This window comes from Carlito syrichta, unplaced genomic scaffold (assembly GCF_000164805.1).
Source record: "Carlito syrichta isolate Samal-C Ts95f unplaced genomic scaffold, Tarsius_syrichta-2.0.1 Scaffold301535, whole genome shotgun sequence".
NCBI classification, from domain to species: Eukaryota; Metazoa; Chordata; class Mammalia; order Primates; family Tarsiidae; genus Carlito; species Carlito syrichta.
In genome coordinates, this window is record NW_007245631.1 from 47,045 (window position 1) to 59,873 (window position 12,829).

Genomic DNA, 12,829 nt, shown 5'->3' on the forward strand with positions numbered 1-12,829 from the left:
CCATCTCCTACATCCATCTCCAGAACTTTTTCACCATCTTCAAATGAAAAATCTTGTGCCACCAATCACTACTTCCTTACCTTTAGGCATAGTGAAGAACAAAGTAATATAAACAATCACCAAAAGGTAATGGCCATCAGCATAAAATAGGATTAGATAATTCAAAAGGAATTAATACACGTGTAGTCACTTTTTATTTTTATATTTTTAGGACACTCTCTCACTCTGTGATCTGGGTTGAAGTGCAGGGCATGATTACAACTCACCATAGTTCCAACTGCCTGGGATCAAAGGATCCTCCCACTTCATCCTCTCCAGTAGCCAGGACTACAGACACAAGATACCACACCTGGCTAATTTTAGTACTTTTGTAGAAATGAGGTATTGCTATGTTGCCCAGACTGGTCTAGAACTCCTGGGCTCAAGCAGTTCTCCTACCTTGGCCTCCCAAAGTGCTGTGATGTTTTCTCTAAACAACCAAAATGTGATCTCTACCGCTTTCCCCTCTTGGTGGTTCTCTTTCACTTACCTTTAAGGCTTGGACTATGGATTTTATATTCCAACATCCATTGTGGTTCTCCTTGTTCCAATTTAGAGACATCATCAGGTTTGCTGGCTTCATACCCTGTACATGAGTAGTGACAGGAGATTCAATATCACTGAATTGCACTATGTGTCTCTGATCATATGAGAAATGTGTATTTCAGGAAATGCATAATTTGTAAGTTTGAAAATTAAAGGCTTTTTCTTTTCTTTTTTATTCTTTTATATAATTTTTGAAATTTTATGTAAGGGGTGCGGTCTTGCTATGTTACCCTGGCTGGTTTTGAGCTCCTGGTCTGAAGTGATGCTCCCACTTTGACCTCCCAAAGTGCTGGGATTACAGCATGCCCAGCAACCATGTTCTAAGATGACAGTAGATTATATCTCCTCCTCTGGAACCTAGGAAGGGGACTGGGAATCTACCACGTGTGACATACCAAAGTTTTTGGAAGCTGAGAAAGGGAAGGCTACTGACTGAGCATCCTTCAGGTGACAGAGGGCAGCTGTCCTCACCTAGTGACCTCAGGTTGTTTTAGTTCTGTAACATCATGTCCTGGTACAAGTCCTTCTGAACAGGGTCCAGAAGCTGGACTCCTCCCAGATGAACTTGACTTCCACATCCTTCATTGTGAGTGATTCCTGTAAAAACACAGTCCTATTGTTTGTGTGTATTTATTGAAATGGAAGAAATGTAGAAGTTTTTCTGGTCATTTTCATCATGTACAATGTATCTGTGGAATTGTCTCTCGTTATACTCAAGGATTGGCCCTAGGATGCCCTACTTATACCAAAATAAGCATACTCAACTCCTGCAGCCAACCCTGCAGAACTATTAATATGAAACATTTGTCCTCCAAATATGTGAGCTTTGAATTCTGCAAAGAGTGTATTTTTGAGTCAAATTTGTTATAAGTGGATCTACTCAGTTCAAACTATAGTGTTCGGGGTCAACTGTAGTACTATTTTTTTCAATATTCTGTGAAAGAAGCAAAGTCATATTTTAAAATTCTGTGAATGACTGGGTGTGGTGCCTCATGCCTATAATCCCAACACTTTGGGAGGCCAAAATGAGAGAATTGCCTGAACCCAGGGGTTCAACACCAGCCTGGGCAACTTGGAAAGACCTCGTCTCTGCAATAAAGAAAAAAAAATTAGCTGGGTGTGGTGGTGCATGCCTGTCCAGCTACTTGGAAGGCTCTTGTGAAAGAATTGCCTGAGCCCAGCATGTCAAGGCTGTGGTGGTCTTGAGCATTACACTGCACTCCAGCTTGCATAACAGAATGAGACACTGATTCAAAAGAGCTCATCTAAACTGTGCAGTCATCCATTAATTCAAGAAATCCTATGTTTCAATAATATGTGGTCATTAAATCCTCTTGCAACATGAGAACATCTGCAGTGCATCTTAGCATCTACTTGCCATCACTGTATCTTTTGTAATAAATGCTAGTAACATAGTCATTGAGTGCATGCAGAATAAACTAGCATAATTCCCTCATGTAAACAAGGCTATAATGTTAAACAAAACAAGAAAGTATTCACTGAACCTAAAAAAACAAACAAGCAAAAAACTATAATACATGGGAGCATTTACATATCTTACATATGTTGTATGTGTATATATTTATACAAACTCAAGTGTGCAGCACACATAAATACACATATAGACACAAACATCCTCAACAGTACATGTCTAGAATACAGTAAAAACAACCATTTGTTTATATTATTCTAGAGAATTAGGGAAGAAAAAAGAACAAGAGGGAACTTATTTTTTCACTATTCAGTTTGAGTCTTTTACAATAAAAATGTATTCCTGAGACCAGGTGTGGTGACTCATGCCTATAATCCCAGCACTTTGGAAGGCTGAGGTGAGAGGACTGTCTGAGCCCAAGGGTTTGAGATCAGGCAGAGCAACTTGGTGCGACCTCATCTCCACAAATCAAAAAATTTTCTAGGCATGGTGGCTCATGCCTGTAGTTCCAGCTATTTGGAAGGCTGAGATGGAAGGATCACCTGAGCCCAGTAGGTCGAGGTTGCTGTGACTGTGAGCATGCCCCTGTACTCCAGCCATAGTGACAGAGTGAGTCTCCAACTCAAAAAAAAAAACATTAAAAATGTATCCATGAGTCTGTGGTTCTTTCTGATACCAAATACATAATGTCTTTTCCAATATCAAGTTTCCAACTCTCAGATTCTCTGATGCCAACTGAGTAGCCTACAGTCCAATCCTATTCTAACACTAACTCCCAGAGTTATCAGACTGCACAGGTTTAAGGGCTCAGCCCCACAAGACTATCCGCACATCAAGTGCCAGTTGCCAACACTGGGTCTCCAGCATTTCTGAACTTCTCTGTCTGATTTGGCTACAGATGAAGGAGTTGCCAGGACCTACCCCATCAGGTATGACAATTTGCTAGCATGACTCACAGAACATGGGAAAATGTCACACTTACTGTTCCCGTTTATTATAAAAGATATAAATGAGAGAGGAGATAGCTAGAGAAAAGCTAGGCAGGCAGACAGGGAAGGTCCCTCGGTAACAGATCCCCCTACAGGCCCTTGGGACTGATATACTTGCATTTGTAAACAAATTCCCTAGAAACTCTCAAGCTAGAGCTTAAGTACTCAATGGTGGTATAGAAAAACAACCATTTGACTCACTGCCAAAGCTTGACCAATCAGCTCACCATTAAGCCCCTAACTCCTGTAGATATGCTCTTAGTATTGACCAATCAGCACAGCTAGTGCCAGCCAATCAGCTCACAGTTAGTGCACATCAATTTGTTCTGAGGATTATAAAAGCACCAGGCTTCAGCTCCAAATCAGCATCCCTTTCGGTCCTCCTTCCACTGTAGAAGCTCTTCTGTCCTCTCAATAAATCCTGCTTTCTCACTTTCCAGCAATCCTAGTTCCTCATTCCCCCTGGGCACAAGACAGGAACCCTGACATAAAGAGTTGCTGAAGATCATTGGTGTAGAAGAGTCATGCACCCTGGGGCTGCTTGCCAACCACTGAAGCCAGTTGAACTGGGAGAGTTACCAGCAGAAGGGGAGACTCCAAGACTGAGGCACTCCTTGGGTTAGGCTTGCTAGCCCATTGAATCAGCAACTCTTTCAGAGCTTTGCTTGCCAGCCTATTGGAGTCAACACTCCTGGGGATAGCCTTGCCAACCCATCAAGCTGACACTTTCTGAGACTTGGCTACCTAGACCCATTGAGCTGACAGTCTCAAAACCCAGACTGACCTGAAAAATTAGTATCATAAATTAATAACCAGAAGAAGAGTTAGAGAAGTGTAAAGGGTCCCAAGCACAGGAGCCTCTGTTCCCAAAAAGTTGGAATTTACTCACATTTCTAAGTGTGATCTCCAAATCCCAAGGGGGTTCTTATAGTGGCTTCATTGCTAGGCATGTTCCATTAAATCATTAACCACTGACAACAGAAACCACAGGTTGGAAGTGGAGCTGAAAGTTCCAACTCTCTAATCTATGCTTGGTCTTTCTGGTGACAAGGCTCCATCCTGAATATATCTAGGGGCCTACTTCAAGTTATCTCATTAGTATAAACCCAAGTATAATTTTGAAAGGTTGGTTATTAATTTAAAAAAGACACTCAAGAAATCCTAAGGATTGCTCAGGAAATCCTAAGTGTTTTAGGGGCTCTGTGCAAGAAACAAAAGAAAGAGAGCAAATTTATTATACCACAATGAGTCATTTCTGTGAGTAAAAAAAAAAAAAAAATGTGGGTCATTGCTTTGTTAAACTCTGCTGTTTCCATGTGACTCTTTGAGCTATGGCCACCATGCTTTCTTAACTTTGGCCCCCTCCCTTACCTTGGAGAGATGAATCTCTCTCTCCCTAAATAAAAGGGGGAGATGTTGGAGACCATTGCCCTGCTTAAACTCTGCTGAAAACATACTTGGCATATGTGCAGTCACAACCAGCCAAGAATGCTTATAATGGCAAAGACAGATAGGCATGTATGGTGAAGCAAGTTCTAAAATGCAGTGTATGTTGTGTTAGAATAGATAAAAAGTTTTGTAAAATAAAGAAAAAATAAAAAAAGAATAGATAAAAAGTTCAACATTGTCTTGCAAGCAGCCGCACTTTATCTTGAAAACAGTAACGTTTTATAGCAAAAGCTTTCTAAGATAAAACAGGGAGTTTTCTTTGCATTGTTCTTTGTCCTTGAAGGCTTAACTACATCATTTTGTACTAAGAAAATTCTGGTGGGTAAGAAACTCGGGGCCTTTTTCCTGTGAGACAAACTGGTCCATGACTCCCCCACCTTCTAGTTCGAAAAGTGTTTTGTGATTTGTGTTAAACCACGCTGTTCCTCTTTAGAATCCTTTACCACCCAGCCTCATTGGATGCAGCAGTATACAAGTTGTCATTGTACAGGTAAAGTTTGGGCCTGTCTTTGAACCCCACTTTGCACGGTGTGAGACCAGGTACCCTTATTAATGTTATGTACCACTCCCCCCTTCCCCCAGCCATTTTCCTGCTACTGCCAATTCCATTCTTATAGTATTATGGTAAATAATCAGGGTCCACTCATGAGTGAGAACATATGGTACACAGTCTTTGTTCCTGTGATAAATTAATGAGTATTCAAGTTGCTGTGAAATCCTTAATTTTGTTCTTTATGGCTGCACAATATTCCATCTTGTACATGTACATTTTTTACCCAGTCCAGTTTCGATGGGTAGCATTGTTGATTTCATGTTTTTGAGATTGTAAATAGTGTTGCAATAACATGCATGTGCAGGTATCTTTTTTGTAGAGTGATTTAAATTTGTCTGGGCATATTCCCAGAAGGGGAATTACAGGATCATATGGAAGGTCAATTTCTAGTTGTTTTAGAAATTGCCACACTGTTTTCCACAGAGGTTGAACTAGTTTGCATTCCCACCAACAGTGTAGAGATGTTTCCTTTTCTCTGCAACCTCACCAGCATCTGTTGCTTCTTGTTTTATTAATGATGGTAATGCTATTTCTAGCTTCACCTTTAGCAGGTGTACCAGTCTTTACACCCCAGTGTAATGAAACTTAATACTCTGAGTGTGAAGCAGAAATAGCATGAATGAGAGACAAAAGGTGGGGAAGGTGAACCAGCATGGAACAAAGCCTCAGTAGCAGCAGACTTCGCAGACAGATATATTGGGGGGTCCTAGAGAAGTGAAGATTTGGCCATTTTTTCCCATAAAATCATGTGGGTCCACATACCTGTTTGTATAGGTATAATGTGGGCTGAATAGCGACCTCCCAGAACATATGTCCATGTCGTAACCTCTACAAACCTCTGAATGTGACCTTATTTGCAAAAAGGGTCTTTGCAGATATAGTTGAAAATCTCAAGATTATTTCATCCTGAATAACCCACAGGGGGTCTATGTCCACTGACTAGTGTTCTTATAAGAGCACACAGGCCTGGTGTAGTGGCTCAAGTCTCTAGTCCTAGCACTAAGTATATACACATATATTCATAAAATGTATACATAAAGTATTATGTAGATCTAGTAACAGAGGATTAATTGAATGACTATTAGTATATACATCCAATGCAATACTGTGCAGCTATTATACATATTCCATTTTTGTGGTGCAGTGGCTCCTGAAATCCCAGTGCTTTGGGAGACAAAGTCAGCAGGATCGCTTGAGGCCAGGGGATGAAGAAAAGCCTGGGTAATATAACCGGACCCCATTTCAACCAAAAACAAATTTTTAAAATTCTATATTTAGTAAAAAAAAAAAAAAAGTAACCGAAAGTTGTAGAGAGCATAAGTTGTTTTTCTGCCATAATACAAGTGTGTTTGTGTATACACATATACACACAAAGACACACATACAAAAAGATCCACATGAAAATATTAAAATGATTATATCTAAATATTAGGTAGGCCATTTTTATTCTCTTGATTATTTTTCATAAGTATGTAAAAAAATTTAATGGAAAATATTGTTACCAAATCATACTGTAAGTTTGTGGTCTTTTAAACTTTAATTATTAAAAAAGTAAAATGACAGAAAAGAAACACCAGTTGTAAATTTATAAGTATAAAAGTACAGATACAGGAAAAATTGCAGTTGTTATTGAGTCAGAAATACTATGTACATACCACAAATCACAACTGTATACATGTTAATTCCCTTAATTCACAACAACCTTGAGAAAGGGACTTAACCTCTCTTTGCCCAAATGAAGAAGTAAGACTCAGGCTTATGAACTCACCCAAGTGATCTAGAACAGAGCAAGAATCCAGAATAAGAAACCAAAGTCAATTCTCAAAATTTGGAGATGCCAAATTTTTCACTTAGAAAGTATAAAGAAATCAATTTAAAAGTCATTAGTAAAACTTCAATTGTATTAAAAATTTTAGTAAAACATAGGAATGCTGAAGTATTTAAGGGAATTTACTTTGAAATATGTCAACAATTATTAAAAGAAAATAAGATGAATGAATGAACAGAGAGATGGATAAATAGAGCACATATACTAAAATGTTAATATTACAATCTATGTTAATATTACAACTTGTGTTCATTGCAAAACTTATCCAACTTTGCTATGTATCTGAAATTTTCATAATAAAACATTGAGTTGAAAAAACATTATTAGTAGTAACAAAAGGAAATAAATAGCCAAGTCAATTTGTAGCAAGAGGGAAGAAACCTCTACACTTATAGAAAGTCACTCACTTTAGATTTATTAAGTCCTTAATCTTCCTACTAGTGGTGATGGAAGGAGGGGACAATGTAAGTAAGGGCTTAAGGAGATCTGTAAACTATTCCTTTTGTATATATTATTTTATTTTTAATAGAGACAGGGTCTCACTATGGTTCCCTGGCTTGTCTTGAACTCTTGGTTTCATGAAATCTTCTGGCCTCAGTCTCTCAAAATATTAGAATGTCAGGAAAGGGCCACCTCCCCCAGCTTTTTTTTTCTTTTTATATAATTTTCATTCACTGATTTATTCATTCATAAACTGTTCCTTGAAGAAGGAACTGGAATTAAAGCACTATAGGGATTCTAACATTCACAAGGTCTGTCCCAAGCAGCCAATGTTTCAACCTCAAACCAACCTCCTCTCTGGACCCCCGGGCCTGCAAATACCAGGTTTTACAAGCCTCTGAACTTCACATGCCTGTACACTCCCCAAACACTTAACATATATCCCATATTAACCCGAAATCCATAGCAGACACCCTCGCGCTGGCCTTCATCCCTGGCCTTAACACTGCGCCCCATATGAACTCCAAACACCACGTTCGTGGACAAATACCACATCCCCCTAGAGTCCTCGGTCACTGAGCCCCAGTAACAGTGTGACCTGCAAAGACCCCAAACTCTGACACCAGAGTTCTCAGTCGTTGAACCCGAAAGTCCTTTAATGCCTGACCACCAGAGCTGTACCACACGTGACCGCAAAGGCACCCAACTTCATATCCGCTGTCCTGTAGCAACAGCTCTCCCCATGGACCCCCACAGATCCTCTCTGTTCCCTTAACCTACTCCACCTAGAGACCCCCACACCCGACAGACTTCCTCCGGACGCTTCAGGGGGCTCAGTCAAATTCCAAGACTTTTTCCACTTCTGGCCCTTAAGCCACTAATTGACATCTGCCTAAGGTGGCCGACAGGGTCTGACAAGTTTCTCCGGAGATCGGGCTAATGGACTCCTACAGATATAATATGTTTGCACCCTAAGCCGCCGCTCCCTGGGTGCAGCCACCTTGGAAGATATGCCGTACAAAATGGAAAGGACAGTTTTTGTGTCACTAACCCAGGATGGCTGGTGTAAAAACAAAAACCTGGAGTGCAGTACAATTCTCTGGAGCAACAATCCCCAACATTTTTGTCATCAGTGACTGATATCATGGGAGAGTTTTTCCATGGATGGGGGTCGGATCATCAAGCCTAGATTCTCAGAAGAAGCAAGTGCTCCAGATCCCTCGCATGTGCAGTTCACCATCAGTTCTGCCTTCCTAGGAGCACCCTAATGTGATTGATCCAACCAAAGACAGTGCTTGGATTGCCTGCCACTCATCTCCTGCTATGCTCCTGGTTCCAAACAGAGCAGGATGGAAATCGGACAGTGATTCGGGACTTGGGAATCCCTGCTGCAGAGTTTATCAGAGCCAAGAGTGACTAGTGAGTATGTTAGGGCATGGATAGGGTGAGGGTGGATGGATGGAGGAGAGGTAAGGGGAGCACAGCCAGAGTGCAGCACAGCCAGAGCGGCGTGCCGGACGTGTGCACTGGGAATCCAGAGATCCGAGTAATGCAAAGAATTGAAGCACACAAAGAGGTGAAAGAAGAGATTTATTTAAGAAAAGTTCACTTCCCACAAACAGGAAGTGAACTTATAAGCTAGATGAGTGTGGCCCTATAGCCCCCTCGAGCCCCAGCTTAAATCCTTTTCCTTGGAGATGTTGCTATCAGGTAGATGTGACTGTCGTGACTTCCTTATTGGCCACCTGTGAATGTCTTGGAGACCCTGTGACATAGAGACCCATTAATGTTTGTCCATATTATCATAGCCCTTAGAGAAGAGCATGACAAGGATTCTAGTGTTCCTATACATTCCTGAATACAATTTCTTAGAGCTAATGGAGGGTGCACTTCCCCTTATCTCCTATGCATTGCCAATGGATAGCTTCGGAGGACCCCTGACTTCCCTGTAGATAGGCCCAATCTACTGGAAGAGTGAATCCCCACCTGCCCCCCTCTGAGGGGTTACAAGTCCTGTGATCTGCATAACTTTTGTAATTACAAGTTCTGTGATTTCTACAATCTTTGCCCAATGCATGATGTCTTAGGCCTTGTAAATTCCCTTTACTCTAGGCAAGCATGATTGCCACTATGAGATACCTCTGGTATCAGGAAGTCTGTTTCAGAAAGGACAAAGTCAGCAAAGTTAATCTTTATCTAAAGTATGCATTTCTCCAAAACATAACTTCTACTTTCTCATCATTGTGAAAGGGTTTAGGAACAAGATAAAAATTGGCTTCCCACTCTTGGTCTGTCCTTTCAGAATGGGAAAGCATCAAACCAAAAGAAGTTTAGGGCACCTGCGCTTGAGCATTAGAGACAAGAATTGATAGGTGAGATTAGGAAGAAAAACAACTTAATGGTCGGGTACAGTATAAACTTGATTATTTTTATTTTTTTGAGTTGGAGTCTCACTCTTTGTTGCCCAGACTGGAGTGCAGTGTCACATACCTCGATCTGCTGGGTTCAGGCGATCCTTCTGCCTCAACCTTTCAAGTTGCTGGAACCATGTGCATATGACACCATGCCTGGCTATTTTATTTTTTTTAACTTATCATAGAGACAAGGTCTTGCCATTTTGTCCAGTCTGCTCTCAAACCCGTAGGCTCAGGAAATCTTCTTACCTCGGCCCCCAAAGTGCTGGGATAACAGACTTGAGCTACCGCACCCAGCCATGAACCTGATTTTTTGATTTGCCTTGTTGGAAAGTCCCTGGTGACATAATCATATGTTAGTTGCCTGATCTTGATTGACTGAGATTAAGTTTTGTTTTTCCCTAACCTGAGCATATACCCAAAATGACTCAAGGGATGCTTAGGTTTGCAGGTGCAGCAAAGTTAAGGCTGTTTTAAAAACCTAACTCACCTTGTTTGCTCAGGAATTTCTCAGACCTGGTTTCCAATTACATTTTGCTTTAGCACTTTTTTTTTCTGGACTATGCCATCAAGGCTACAGTTCCTCGCTTGCAACTGAAATGATGGGATGAGGACCCAAGGTCTTTGTGCCATTCTGTCACTTTGTTGTGTCTGCTCCTCTTCATTCCAGCCTGGCCTCTCTCAATCCAAACTCACTCCAGTTGCACCAGCAGCAGTGAGCAATGACAGAGACAAAGCAAATATGCCTTAAGGTTGACTGGGCATAGTAGCTCAAGCTTGTAATCACAGCACTCTTGGAGGTGGAGGTGAGAGGATTGCTTGAGCCCATGGGTTTGCGAACAGCCTGGACTTTCATTGCAACCATAGGGTTTCTCTCTTGTATGAGCTTTTTGATGCAAAGTAAGTTGTGACTTATTGTGGAAGCCTTTCTCACATATGTGACATTTGAGGCATTTCTCTACTGTTGAGTTCTTTGATGTTTATTAAGGCATGACTTATCAGTAAAAGTTTTCTCACATTTTTGGCACTCATAAAGTTTTTCTCCCATATGGGTTCTCTAGTGTAAATTGAACTGGGACTTCCAGCTGAAGACTTTCTGACATCTACTACATCCATTGAATTTCTCTCCTGTGTCTGTTCGTTGATATTTCATGAGGTATGACTTTTGGGAAGAAGCTTTCTCACAGTCACCATAGTGTTTTACTTCTATTTGAGATTTCCAATGTTTGATGAGTTTTGAATTATAGCTGAACGCCTTCTGACACACACCATATGTGCTATACTGCTCTCCAGTATGAATTTTTTCATACTTAGGATAAAGAAAACAGTTGTCATGACCATTAAATTCATCTTCATTTCTTGCATTGCTTCCATTTTGAAAAATGTACTCTAAATTAGGTTTCAGATGCTTCCCAAGTGTGTTGAATGTATGAAGCTTTTGAGTTAAAGAGAACTGAAAGTTTGAGCTCAGATGAGATATTATTTTCCCAAATGTATGATATCTGTTGTGACTCTTTGTAGTTTCAAGGGTGCTTTGTTTTTCTTGATGCCCATCTGTATGATTATTGACTTGCCAGGTATCTTCTAGGAAGGAGACCAATGAATCCAAAGTGATCATGTAATAAAAGGGGTAGAATCTCATAGCAAAGGCCAAGGAGAAGAGAGGAAGTGAGACCGAAGGTAGAGAATGAAAGTCTGAGACATTTATAAGAGAAAGAAGAAAAAAAATTAGAAAAAATTATGAGAGGTATGGTATACACACAAAATGATAAGGGAGTAAAATTTATGAATACTTGATAGTAAAAATAAAGGGGGGAGGCAGAACCATAGACTAGAGGGATGGAGGCAAAGTAAAGCAAGAAAACTGAAGATGCTGGGGAGAAAGACTAACTAGAAAAGAAAGTTCCAAGGAAAGCCAGAGAGGGATTTGATCAAAGAACATAAAATAAGAACATTTCATCTTTCAAAAGTCAAGCAAGGGAGTTCTAACATGGAGAAATTAAAAAGTGGAGGCAATATTAAGGTATGTGGGTAACTTATGTCAACTTTTCTTCAATCAGAACTTCATTCTTCAATGAGAGCTTAAGACCTGCAAAAAGATTTCTCCAAACAACATTTCAGAGGTGCTTACCATTTCTGACCAACCAAGATATTACTTACATTTCTCCCATCCTGCTCTATTTTTTGTATTGATTTGTTTATTTCTTTATATTTGAGTCAGAGTCTCTCTCTGGTGCTCAGGCTGGAGTGCAGTGGTATGATCAAGGCTCGCCGCAGCCTCAAACTCCTAGACTCAGGTGCTTCTTCTACCTCAGTCTCCCAAGCAGCTGGGATTACTGGCACATGTCATTATATCTGGCTAATTTTTTTCATTTTTGTACAGATGATGTCTTGCTATGTTGACCAGGGTAGTCTTGAGCTCCTAGGCTCAAGCAATCCTCTCGCCTCAGCCTCTCAAATTGCTGGGATTACAGGTGTAAGCTGCTCCACCTGGCTAGTGCTTTTTTTCTTTCTTTCTTTCTTTCTTTCTTTTTTTGAGTTGGAGTCTCACTCTGTCGCCCAGACTGAGTGCAGTGGCCACTCCCGGGCACCGCAGCCTCAACCTGCTGGGGCTCCGGCGATCCTTCCACCTCAGGCTCCCAAGTAGCTGGAACTACAGGCGTGCACTACCACGCCCAGCTAATTTTTTGATTTATTGTAGAGATGAGGTCTCGCCAAGTTGCCCAGAGTGTCATGAATGTTTTTTCACTAACTTGGATGGATCAGACTCTGAATTTCCTCCTCTACTATCCATGGTTTTCCTTGCTCCAACTGGAAGAATGAATCACCTTTGGTAACTTGATACCATTTGTAAGAAAAATATAGAGACCCATGTACTCAAATTCTTAGGATTCAAGACCACTGAAAAATGGCAAGGTTTACATTTAATGGGAAGAATAATTTACATCTTGGCTTAATAAAGGCCTTCACTTTATACGTGCAAGAAGAACATTCTCTTAGAAACCAGAAAGATACTAAAAATCTATGATGCATAAACTCAAGTCCAAAAAGTAAATAATTTGTGAGGCCCCACCCCTTTTAGCACTGAAAAAATCTAAGGCAATTGGTCACCTATATTACAAAGAGAAGTTGTGCTTA